Source organism: Aquarana catesbeiana, linkage group LG13, assembly GCF_042186555.1.
Source record: "Aquarana catesbeiana isolate 2022-GZ linkage group LG13, ASM4218655v1, whole genome shotgun sequence".
NCBI lineage: Eukaryota > Metazoa > Chordata > Amphibia > Anura > Ranidae > Aquarana > Aquarana catesbeiana.
The window spans coordinates 78,166,645-78,180,004 of NC_133336.1; the positions used below are offsets into that span (position 1 = coordinate 78,166,645).

At 46.1% G+C, this 13,360-nt stretch overlaps 1 protein-coding gene across 1 annotated transcript in view; it reads left to right on the top strand.

Annotated features, from left to right (window-relative positions):
- UBR1 (ubiquitin protein ligase E3 component n-recognin 1) overlaps nucleotides 1-13,360 on the top strand; it is a gene marked incomplete in the record, with an annotated part of 288,714 nt that overhangs the window by 24,354 nt on the left and 251,000 nt on the right.

Genomic DNA, 13,360 nt, shown 5'->3' on the forward strand with positions numbered 1-13,360 from the left:
ATAGTGGGTATGATTGCCTCAGTAATCTCCCTCTCCTGAGCCTGGTCCCAGTGCAGAGTCACTTGAGCACCAGGACTCCCTTAGCCAGTTGGGTCCCTGTGATTTGGATCCAGAATGGGCAGAGGATTTTGAGGGGGTGGCCGTAAGGGATAAGGAGGAAGCAGAGGCTGAAGAGTCCTCAGCAGGGGACTCAGGTTCTGAGTAACCATTGTCGGCTTCGCAATCCCAAAAATGGTTTATCCAGTCTTTGGCTGTGATGGTGAGAGCAGGATTTAAGTTACCCCCCGTACAGGGATCGGGACTTTCCTGTTCTACATTGGAATCCTTGCGACCTCAGCAAGGTTCCCAGGCATTTCCTGTGCATCCATTATTGGAGCAGCTGATTTACGCTGACTGGGACCACCCGGACAGGATATACTTGCCTCCAAAGAGGTTTTCTTTTTTATACCCTATGGAGGAAAAGTTCAAAAAAAGGTGGGATACGCCTTTGGTGGATGCTGCTATTTCATCAGTGAATAAAAGCTTAACCTGTCCAGTGGATAATGCCCAAGGGTTTAAAGACCCAGCGGATAAAAAGCTGGAATCCTTACTAAAGGCCTCCTTTGCGGTGGCTGGGTCAGCAGTGCAACCGGCAGTTGCGGCTATTGGTATTTGTCAATCCCTAAAGCACCGTTTTAAAAGATTGGTCAGGAACCTGCCTGTTCAGGAGGAATATTCTGTTGAATTGTCAGAACTTCCTCGCACTTTGTTTTGTAGTAGACGCATTAAAGGACTCAATCCAGCAGATGTCTCATTTTTCACTACTCTCAGTACATATGCGCAGAGTCTTGTGGCTAAAGAGCTGGTCAGCCGAGATGCCATGCAAAAGGCTACTTGCGGCATTTCCCTTTCATGGGGAGTGTTTGTTTGGTGAGGATCTGGATAAGAATATCCAAAAAATCTCAGGAGGAAAGAGCTCCTTGCTTCCTGTTAAAAGAAGGAATAGGCAGCCTTCCTTTAAAATTCCTAACGCTCCTGGGCCAGGCGCCTCTTTTCCCAAGAAGTATCGATGGCCTCAACCACCTGCCTTTAAGGAACCTCAGGGTCAAAAGAGACCTTGGACTCGGAAACCGGCCAAAACCAATTCCAAGTCCTCCTTGTGAAGGGGCGCCCCCACTCTTACGGGTGGGGGGCAGACTGCGGCGGTTCGCAGATGCTTGAGTAAAATTGGTTCAGGACAGGTGGGTCATTTCCTCTATAACACAAGGTTACAAAATCGAGTTCCAGGATTTTCCCCCAAATCGGTTTCTGGTGTCAAGAGTCCCATCGAACCCAGAGAAAAAGAAAAGCCTATTCCTAGCCTTAGAACAGCTAGAAAGGCAGGGGGTGATTATCGAGGTTCCGCACAAAGAAAAATTCAAAGGGTTCTATTCGAACCTATTTACAGTGCCAAAGCCGAATGGGGAGGTAAGGCCCATTCTGGACCTCAAGTCTCTCAATTCCTTTCTAAATGTCCGAACCTTCCGGATGGAGCCGGTTCGTTCAGTAATCGCATCCTTAAGAAAAGGGGATTTTTTAGCATCCATAGACCTCAGGGATGTGTACCTACATGTGCCGATTTTCGATCCACATCAAAGATTTCTGCGCTTCGCAGTAGAGGTGTATCATTTCCAGTTTGTAGCACTTCCATTGGGTCTAGCCATGGCTCCTCGAGTCTTCACAAAGGGTTGGCTCCAGTGTTGGCTTTTCTAAGGTCCCAAAAGATCTCGGCGGTAGGATATCTGGACGACCTTCTGTTAAGGGACCAGTCCTATTCCACCTTGGTAGAAAACGTTTCAACTACCATTCATTTTCTGAGAGGCCTAGGCTGGATTCTGAATATGGACATGTCGGCCCTTCATCCATTTCAAATCTTGACATATCTAGGCCTGATCCTGGATACAACCCAGGAAAGGGTGTTTTTACCTCCCTTAAGTCATCTCAATAGTGGAGCTGGTCCGAGAGGTCAAAAGGGTAGAAAGACCCTCAATTCGACTGTGCATGAGACTGCTGGGCAAGATGGTGTCGTGTTTCAGCGCAGTTCCTTATGCGCAGTTTCACTCCAGGATGTTCCAGAAGACTATCCTGGAGGCTTGGAACAAGTCTGTTCTAACCCTGGATCATCCAATGTCTCTATCCCCAAGGGTAAAACAGGACCTCTCTTGGTGGTCAAAGACCAGCAACTTGAAAAGCGGGAAGTCATTTCCGCCGGTAACCTGGAAAGTGGTAACTACGGACGCCAGTCGTCTCGGCTGGGGAGCAGTAATGGAAGAGGCTTCCGTACAGGGAAGATGATCCCAAGTAGAGAAGACCTTGCCCATCAATCTGCTGGAAATTCGAGCAGCTCCCTTGGCTCTCATATTCTGGACGTCCAGGTTGCGGGGGTCTCCAGTCCAGTCCGACAACTTCACGGTGGTGGCATACATCAACCACCAAGGGGGCACCCAGAGCCGGGCAGCCCAGAGAGAAATAAATCACATATTGACTTGGGCAGAGAGACACGTGCTGTTTTTGTCGACAGTCTATATTCCAGAGGTGGACAATTGGCGGGCAGACTACCTAAGTCGTCAGCAATTGTTTCCGGGAGAATGGTCCCTTCGCCCCAAAGTTTTCAATCAAATCTGCCAGCCTTGGGGAATGCCAGATGTGGACCTCCTTGCATCCAGGTTCAATGCCAAGGACAGCTTTGTGTCCAGGACCAGGGATCCACTTGCCGTGGGGACGGGTGCATTGGTGATTCCCTGGGATCAGTATTCCCTAATTTTGCGCTTTTCCTCCGATCCAGATTCTGCCGCACCTGTTACGCAGGATACAGGAGGAACGGAAAACAGTAATTCTGGTGGCCCAGGAGGTCTTGGTACTCACAGATTGTGAGGATGGCGCTAGGGGACCCATTGTGCCTCCCATTCCTTCCAGACCTGTTGTCCCAAGGTCCCATATACCATCCTTCTTTACGGTCGCTGAATTTGATGGCATGACTATTGAGACCAGGGTATTAAGGGACCGTGGTATCAGAGGATCTGTCCTGTCTACTTTAATACATGCTAGAAAGCCGGTTTCTAGAAGTATTTACCATAGGGTCTGGAACTCGTACATCTCATGGTGTGAAAGGAGAAGATGGTATCCTCGCAAGTATACGATCGGGAGGGTCCTTGCTTTTCTTCAAACAGGAATTGATTTAAACTTATCCCTAGGGACCATTAAGGGACAAATTTCGGCCTTATCGTTTTTTTTCCAGAGGCCAATCGCATCTCATTCTTTAGTACGAGCCTTTGTCAAAGGAGTGATGCATTTAAGTCCGCCAATTAAGCGGCCCTTATGCCCCTGGGACTTAAACTTGGAACTTTCCGCTCTACAGAGTCAACCCTTTGATCCTATTAACTAGGAAATTGGTCTTTTTGGTGGCTATAACCGCAGCCAGAAGGGTGTCAGAGTTGGCCGCCCTTTCTTGTGAAAAACCCTTTCTGTTTGTTCATCAGGACAAGGTGGTGATGCGGCCCCGTCCAGATTTTTTACCCAAGGTGGTTTCCAGTTTTCACTTGAATCAGGATATCATTTTACCTTCCTTCTTTCCTAACCCTAAGTCTAAAAAGGAAAGATCTCTCCACTCACTGGATGTAGTGAGAGCTGTCAAGTTTTACTTAGATATGTCAGCCCCTTTTCGGAAATCTAACTCACTTTTTGTTCTGCCTGAGGGTCCTAAGAGAGGACAGGCAGCAACTAGTTCTAACATCTCTAGGTGGATTCGTCAGGTCATTAGCCAGGCCTATGAGTTGAAACACAAGGTTCCACCTCGATATCTCAAGGCTCACTCTACCAGAGGAGTTAGTACACCATGGGCAGTGCGCCAACAAGTGTCTATGGCTCAGGTTTGCAAAGCGGCTGCTTGGTCTTCGGTTCATACATTCACCAGGTTTTACCAATTGGATGTTCGGTCTCAAAAGGAGACTGTTTTTGGCCACAGCGTGCTGCAAGCAGCTTTATAATTCTGGAGCCTAAAAAAGGGGGATCTAGGAATATTATATTCCCTCCCCTCAAAGGCATTGCTTTAGGACATCCCAGATAGTCATTACTATGGTGCTCTGTGTCCCGTGATGTACGATAAAAAAAAATGGATTTTTAAAACGGCTTACCTGTAAAATCCTTTTCTTGGAGTACATCATGGGACACAGAGGTCCCTCCCCTCTTCCTTTTTTTTTTTTTTGGGATCTTCATTGCTTGCTACAAAACTAAATGTACTTCCTGTATGGGAGGGCTTATATGGGAGGAACCTTCTTACTATTGGTTGCCAGTGTCCAATCGCCTAAAGGTAACATATATAACCCAGATAGTCATTACTATGGTGCTCTGTGTCCCGTGATGTACTCCAAGAAGAGGATTTTACAGGCAAGCTGTTTTAAAAACCCATTTTTTAATGGCACTTTCCTGTCTTTTTTTTGCGGCGCTATTCAGCCTCTAGCGGGGTGCTTTTAACTCCCGCTAGCAGCCGAAAAAGGGTTAAAACCGCCCGCAAAGTGCTGCCACAGCGGCGCTTTGCCGGAGGTTCGGCAGTGCTACCCTTTGATTTCAATGGGCAGGGGCGTTTTTTAGGAGCGGTGAGTTCACCGCTCCTAATGTGCTCCAAAGAAGCTGCTGGCAGGACTTTTTCTGACTCCCTGCCAGTGCACCGCTCCAGCATGAAAGCCCTCGAGCCGCTGTTTCAGGGTGCTTTGCAGGTGCTATTTTTAACGCTATAGCGCCTGCAAAGGTAGATTCCTCCTGGCAAGGTAGGTTTTTTTTTTTTAATCAACCTTTTTAAAGCGGTCTTTTAGGGATTGACAAATCCCAATAGCTGCAACTGCTGGCTGAACTTCTGCACCAGCCACCGCAAGAGAGGCTTTTAATAAGGACTCTAGCTTTTTATCAGCCGGATCCTTAAATACCTGGGCATTATCCACTAGGCAGGTTAAACTCTTATTCACTGAAGAAATGGTGGCATCCACCAAAGGTGTATCCCATCTCTTCCTGAACTTCTCCTCCATAGGATATAAGATAGAAAACCTTTTTTGGGGTAAGTATATCCTGTCAGGGTGATCCCAGTCTGCGTAAACCACCTGCTCCAGTAATGGATGCAACTCTGGTTCCAGATCACCTGGACCCATCTGGCTAAAAGAGTCCTGGTGCTCTACTGATTCTCCACTTGGCCCAGGCTCAGGGGAGGGAGATCTATTACGCTTCTTCCCACCCTGTGTTACAGAGGCAATCATGCCAGGTATCTTGCCTTCAAGGCCCGCTAAGGCAGATGCCAAATCATCCTCTGTAACATAAGCCGAGGCAGGTATATTGGTAGTGGCCACTATGCCTGACAAATGCAATGGCTCAGCCAGGCCAGATGCCGCAGGTCTTTCAGCGGAGACTGAGGCTACATCAGCATGGGGTTGGTCTCCTGTTTTTAAGGGAGGTACTCTTACCATTGTGCCAGCCCTGCTCCCTGTACCTCGTTTTCTGGAAGATATTGCTTACATACGAGGAAAAAAAGAGTACTCCCCACAAACTGTAACCAGCCTTCAACCTGTCACAACTGTGTCCAAAACCTTCAGACTCACATACCCAAGTATTGCTCTGTGCTGTCCCTGCGCACGCCAGGAGCTCCTTCCTTATAAAGCCTTACCCTGAGAGTGAGTGCGCGCGCACCCACATGATCAGCGGCATGCCCGCCGCACGGCACATCCACCGTGTCCTGACGCACGCGGGGCATCTGTCACGCGCACAGTAGCGGCTCACGCCCACCATAATTGCGCACCATAACGGCCATCTGTAATCCCAGACACAAGTTTAAGGTTTACCAGCAGGTTTTTCAGAGGGAAATATATATGTAAAAAATTCCCAAAGGGAGTACTCACTGTCCCAAGCAGCAGGGCCTGTTTCACCAGGCCCAATCTTCCCCCATCACGGCGGGTAGCGCCTCTGAGGACCTTCAAGGACTGGGTCCCCCATTTTTTTGGGGTCCACACCCCTGGACCTTCTGGTTTACCTTGGGCAAGTTTTGACCAGGAATACCAACTTAACAAGGGTCCAGCGCCATATAGGACACGTTACAAGCAAAACCTCGCTCTTGAACCCAGGCTCGGGTACCACCCACTTTAGCTTTCTCATGCCATCCTAATGGATCCGATTATAACGTCCTCACTGGGACATCATTGAAGAATTTTGAAGAGCTTCAACAGCCATGACCATCACCTTCAAGACACTGGCGAAAAAACTGAGGTACTTCCTGTGTAGGAGGGGTTATATGGGAGGAACCGTCTTATCACCTAAAGGTAGCGTTTAACCCAAATAGTCATTATTATGGTGCTCTGTGTCCCGTGATGTACGATAAAGAAATCCTATTTTTCTATCCGTCTGCAGAGCAGATCGGATGAACACGGACAGACGGTCCGTGTTCATCCGATCCCCCATAGGGGAGAGCGGAGATCTGACAGGGCGGTCCCTGCACAGTGTGTGGGGACCGCCCTGTCATCCTCCGGCTCAGCGGGGATCAACGGAGCGATCCCCGCTGAGCAAGCGGAGGCTCACGAGTCAGATCAACAGATCAGTCAGATCAACACGGATCCGCACGTGTGAAAGGGGCCTAAAGGGAAAAAGCTATGGGCATCAGAGCTGTAGGCAGTGTGTACAAGGAGCCTGACATTGTACCCACGATCTGCTGATCGCAGGTGCAATTCTTTCCAGGCTGTTTTAAAAAATAATAAATGCACGTTTTGCAGGGGGGGGGAAAAAAAAAAGATGTGCATTTATAGTTGGGTCCATATATGTTTGGGCACAGGCACAATTTTCATACTTTTTTGGCTCTGTATGCCACCAGAATAAAATTAAAACAAAACAATCCAAATTAATTTGAAGTGCAGACTTTCAGCTTTAATTCAAGGGGTTGAACATAAATATCGAGTACAAATTTTAGGAACTGCAACCATTTTTATACACCATCCTCCTATTTTTATGGGCTCAAATGTAATTGGACAAATGAATATAATCATAAATAAAAGTTTCATTTTTAATATTTTGTTGAGAATCCTTTTTTGGCAATGACTGCCTGAAGTCTGGAACCCATGGAAACTACCGAAGACTGGGTTTCCTCCTTTCTGATGCTTTGCCAGGCTCTAACTGCAGATGTCCTCAGTTCTTTGTGGGTCTTTCTCCCTCTAGTTTTGCCTTCAGCAAGTGAAATGCATGCTCAGTTGGGTTGAGATCAGATGACTGACTCGGCCATTGCAGAATATTCCACTTGTTTTCTTTCAAAAGCTCCTGGGTTGCTTTTGCAGTATGTTTTGGATCATTGTCCATGTGAACTGTGAAGCGCTGTCCAATCAACTTTGCTGCATTTGGCAGAATCTGGGCTGACAGTATATCTCTCTCGAAACACTGCAGAATTCATCCAGCTGCTTCTGTCTCCGTCACCTTATCAATAAACACCAATGACCCAGTGCCACTGGAAGCCATGCATGCCCATGCCATCACACTGCCTCTACCATGTTTTAACCACCTGGCATCCGCGCTATAGCCGAATGACGGCTACAGCGCGGACCTACATTCCCGGGAGAACGTCATATGACGTCCTCCCCTGTGCACGCTCCCTGCGCGCGCCCTGCAGGGCGCGCGCCGGGCGCATTGTGATCACCGAGTCACTGAGACTCGGTGATCACCGATCTGTGTAAGGGGCCGGTCCCGGCCCCTTACCATGTGATCAGCTGTCAGCCAATGACAGCTGATCACATGATGTAAACAAAAGATCGGTAATCGTTTTTTTTTTTTACTCACGCTGACAGCGCGAGTAGAAAAAAAAGCCGATCACCGGATCGGATGTGAGGGACATCGGTCCCTAAGTGGAAGAGGCACATCTGCCTCATAAGTGCCACCTAATAGTGCCCACAGTGCCACCTAACAGTGCCCACAGTGCCACCTAACAGTGCCCACAGTGCCACCTAACAGTGCCCACAAGTGCCACCTATCAATGCCCACCTGTAGTGCCAATCAGTGCCACCTGCCAGTGCTGCCCATCACTGCCACCCATCAGTGCCCATCACTGCCACCCATCAGTGCCCATCACTGCCGCCTATCAGTGCCCATCACTGCCGCCTCATCAGCGTACATCAATGAAGGAGAAAAATTACCCGTTTAAAATTTTTTAAAACAAAATATAAAAAAATAAACTTTTTTTAAAAAAAAAAATCAGTTTTTTACATTTTTTTAATAAAAAGTAAAAACCGCAGAGGTGATCAAATACCACCAAAAGAAAGCTCTATTTGTGGTGAAAAAATGATAAAAATTTCATTTGGGTACAGTGTTGTATGACCGCGCAATTGTCATTCAAAGTGCGTCAGCGCCGAAAGCTGAAAATTGGTCTGGATAGGAGGGGGGTTTAAGTGCCCGGTAAGCAAGTGGTTAAAGATTATGTTGTGTTCTTTGGATCATGAGTTGTTCCAAGCCTTCTCCACACTTTTTTTTTTTTTCGTCATTCTGGTACAAATTTGTCTTAGTTTCATCTGTCCAAAGAATGCTTTACCTGAACTGGTCTGGCTTTTTTAGCTGTTTTTTGGCAAAGTCTAATCTGGCTTTTCTATTCTTCTGTCTTATGAATGGTTTGCACCTTGTGGTGAACCCTCTGTATTTGCTCTCATGAAGTCTTCTCTTGATTGTAGACTTTGACAATGATACATCCACCTTCTGGAGAGTGTCCTTCACTTGTCTGGATGTTGTGAATGGGTTTTTCTTTACCATTGAGAGGATCCTGCGATCATCCACCATTGTTGTCTTCCATGAATGTCCAGGCCATTTATGTGGTTGAGCTCACCAGTGCATTGTTCTTTCCTCAAAGTACCGAACTGTTGGTTTGGCTACTCCTAATGTTGCTGCTATCTCTCTGATGGATTTGTTTTGAAGCCTTACAATGGCCTGTTTCACTTGCATAGACAACTCCTTTGAATGCATCATGTGGGTTCACAGCAATAGATTCCAAATGCAAATACCACACTTAGAATCAACTCCAGACCTTTTACCTGCTTAATTGATGACGAAATAATAAAGGAGTAGCCCACACCTGGCAAAGAAACTGCTTTTGATTTTGGGGGATGACTATTCTTAAAGGAGAGGTATGGGTTTGGTTTTTTTTTTTTTCCCCCCATTATATTTGCCTAGGTGGATGCAGCATCAGTTCCCCGGCGCGTCTGCACTGAGAACCGAGCCATCGAACATCGCCAATGGCTTGGTTCTCTCAGCTTCCCCAGAGGAGAGCTGCTGACTGTCAGTCAGCAGCTCTCCTACTCTGCTTCTCCCACACTCACTGGAGCACTGAGCTGTGGGGGGGCGGGGAGCACGGCCGTCTCAGCGGCTCGCTGAGACAGCCATCAGGCCAGTCTTCCAGAGTCTGGATGACGCGGTGGACTAATCTGTGTGACGTCAGCAGAGGGCGGACTTCAGACCTCTCTCTACTGAAAACGGGTCACAGGAGTGCAAAACAAATTGCACTCCTGTGACCCATAGGAGAAGCCCAGTCGAATGAGCTCAGGCTGGACTTCTCCTTTTTTATTTATTTAATTTTTAGATGTAGTTCCTAAAAACCTCCTCCGATTTGGATGTACATACCCTCAAATTAAACCTGAGTGTGCACTTTCAGCCCATATCTGTTTATATAACTATAGCTTGAATATGTTTTGGTAAATATCTGAAAAAAATATTAAATTGTGCCTGTGTCCAAATATGTATATGGTCTAACTACTTTTTATGTAAGGGTGAAATTGGACTTTAACAATTAGCATACCTCCTCCCTGTCTGTGGCAGTACTCCTAGACATTGGAAGAGACTGCTAATAATGGTCTACTAAGCAGAATAAATACATCAGACAATAAATAATTATATATCGTGTGCATATATGTTGTGCATCAGTAGATGACACATCCGCCAACACACATACTCCCCAAAAAGATAACAAATAACAATCAAAACACGTACATCCTGGTACTTTGAGATCTTATTCTACTCCTTCCTCTCCCCCCCCCCCCCCCCCCCCTTATTTTCTGTTTGCTTTGTTACGCACGCTCTGCTGTTTGGTTTTTTTTTTTGTTTGTTTTTTTTTTATGGCTGGTGTGACGGATACACGGAGTGTGTATGCTGGTCTTTCCCTAAGCCTTATTAATCAAGCAAAGAGAGGACTTGTGTCCAGGGAAGTATATGTCGCGAGGTAAACAAGGTGTTTGCTTGGGGCGGCTACAGCATGGTCGTCCAGTTCTGGGAGGGAGAACCGCACCTGCTGAAGGATGCATCCGGCTCGATCTGTTTTCCTGTGTCTGATCACAGATTTGGGTAAAGAGCCAGTCACAGCGGCTCTTTACCACGTGATCAGCGGTGTCCAATCACAGCTGATCACAATGTAAATACATTTGCCGGGTATCGGCATTCCTTTCCTTGTGCGGTCAGTGAGAGAAGAGAGAGACGGTAACCAAGTGTAAAAGGGGATATCTACACTGATGATCAGGGCCAATTTTAGTCTTGGCTAGCACAGCACAAAACCAAAATACACCACTGCTCGTGTCTAAGGCTGGGTACACACTTAAAGCTTTTTTTTTTTGTTCAGCCCAGCGATGTCAGTGCGGCTATCTCCCCTGCTGTGCCTTTGTTTTGACAGGGGGACGCACCCCCGCCAGAACACACTGGCTGCCAGTGCTGATCGAATACTGGTTTTCCAGCATGTCCCTTTTGACAAAAGCTGGTGGTGAGACGGACAGCTGTACACACTGACCAGATGTTAGCAGTCCCTGTTGAACTGGTGGATGACCGGCCAATGTTTTGCCCATGTGTACTTGGCTTAAAATGTATTTTGTATTGCTGATCTCTGCTTCTCATTGATCATACTCTCTTCTATCAAAGCCTTAGATATTAATCTATATCTCTTTGAGATTCTTGTAACTCCTCCAAGACATACTGATTATATTTTGTTTATTGCTGAAGACCGCTTGTGGTTTGGTGAAACTACTCCATCCTATGTGGTATAGCAGGGACTAGTCACATTTCCATCCATGTATGGACACCCTGGTTGCACACAAGTAGATCTATTGATGGATTTGTGTACAACCAGCCTGTCTGGATTTTCATAAACTATTAGTGCTGATCACTAAAGCCGGCAAAATTAATCATTGTGTTCTGCAGGCAGAGAAGGGTCCTGGCTGGCAGAACACAATAGTGCAGCAGCAGAGATTCCCCCATCAACACTGACTGTTGGTGGGGGGAATCAAGCGATTTTCTTTACTTCCACCTACATTGGAAGGAAAGAAAATGTTTCTAATCTATGGCCTTCTTTAGGCTGTAAGGTGTTCAAATGATTGCACCAGTATGCCTCCCTTTTTGTTTCATTATAATACTATGCTTCAGTTATGAATAGACAGTCAGTGATAAGTACCGATCGGTATTTAGAAAAGGCAAGGGCAGGTCATTTTATATATTTACTGGCACATTCCCTGCTCTCCATCTTGAGACATTTCCCGCAGGAGAGGTGAGGAGGGGAACCTGGCAGCGCTGTGTGGGGTCCATTGGAGCACACAAGGGCCAGGCAACGCAGAACACAAAGAAGAGAAACCTGGAGAGGAGGGGATGGCATGTAATGGAACTGATGGCTATTTTTTCCTCCCTGCAGTAGCTGAATATCGATGAGAGGGTGAGGAGGAGAAGCGGGCATTGCCAGCATTCAGCTGCTGCAGGGAGGAAAATGCAGCCATCAGTTCCACTAAATGGTGCCCCCCACCGCTCTCTAGGTTCCGGGATCAACAACCAAGGGACACAATCTACCTGTCGCCTGCACGCGATTGATGGGTAGATCGTGATCGACAGGTTTCCGCCCCCCCACCATATAGATATCATCATACTCATATAGATGCCGTTGTGCCCATTTAGCTGCTACTGTGCCCTATTGTGCCCAGTGTAAGACGCTGACCTGAAGACCTCTTGCAGCTGCGCATTCTGCTACCAGGAATAGGAGGTGGAGTGCTGTTATTAGAAAGATAAAGATGATTTATAGTCCAGAACAATTTTGTAAAAGTGCTAAGTGCAAAATTAATAACTGTTGACCTTCCCATGAATATTGTGAGCTGATAACTTTAACTTTTGTCTTCTCTGCCACTAACTATTATCAGTTAGCATTGTTCACAGTTCATCTGTGGACTACAGATCCCTCCCCTTGCTGTGGCAAAGAGAAGAGGGTGAAGTGTTCGGTAGTCACAGCACACGTCCTGTCCTAGGGTAACAACACTGTGTCTCCATACATTCACTTGATTGTGTGAGTGTTTTCAAGGGGAAAAGGGAAGAAAGCTGGGAAAAAGGAAGCTAGTGCAGTGAACTGGTTAAGCTGCAAAATATAAATTTTTGCTTTAAACTTAAAATGAAGGACACAGGATAGGATTATTCATGTACTGGAACAGATTTATAGGAATTGCATTTCCAATCATGCTTATGGAATTTTAGAAGTTATGTACTTGCAGGACCCCCCCCCCCCCCCCCCCCCAAAAAAAAAAAAAAACAATGTTTGCACACAATTTTGTTGTGGGGAGGAGGGAGGGGGATAAAGCTTTTAGTGAGAGCCTTGTGTCTCTTGGCTGTACTCCATGTAACATGTATTCTCACGCTCTTTACTGGAATATACTCAGACATGGTTAACTTCCACAGTAAAGTTCTATTGAAAAAAAGCCTGTGCTTGTGATATAGAAAGGGCATTGTAAAAAGAGTTTTGATCTGTCTATTCTTTCCTGTTTTTTTTTTTTTTTTCCTTTTGTGGAAGTCAGATGGCAGATAGAAGCTGTAAGGCCCAAAGGAAAACTATTCCTGCACACATGACAAATGCATTGTGAGCTCAGGCGAGGGCAAGTTTTGTGACCCATTGGGGAGATTAAGACCTCATACACACTATTAGATTTTCTGCAGATTTTTGTCTTCAGTTTTACCAAAACCATATAATATGAGGTCAAACCTTTAAGAGTTTCAATTTGTATGCAATCAGGCAGGCCCTTGCACTGCATGGTTTTGGTAAATCTGAAGTTGAAAATCGAATAGTGAGTATATGGCGTCTTACTAAAACCGGTGCACACAGAATCTGGTGCAGCTGTGCATAATAACCAATCAGCTTCTAGGTTTTTTTTCTCAAATAACATTTTATTATTATTTTCGTGTTTGCGATACAGTATAGAGAAACGTAGAAAATCACAAGTATAATTTATCTTATACATCTTTGTTGTTAAACCTTCACTCAAAAATACTGAGATTATGCTAAGTGCCAATAATATTTTAACATCCAACTTTTAGCAGTTCTTTTGGCAAGCAT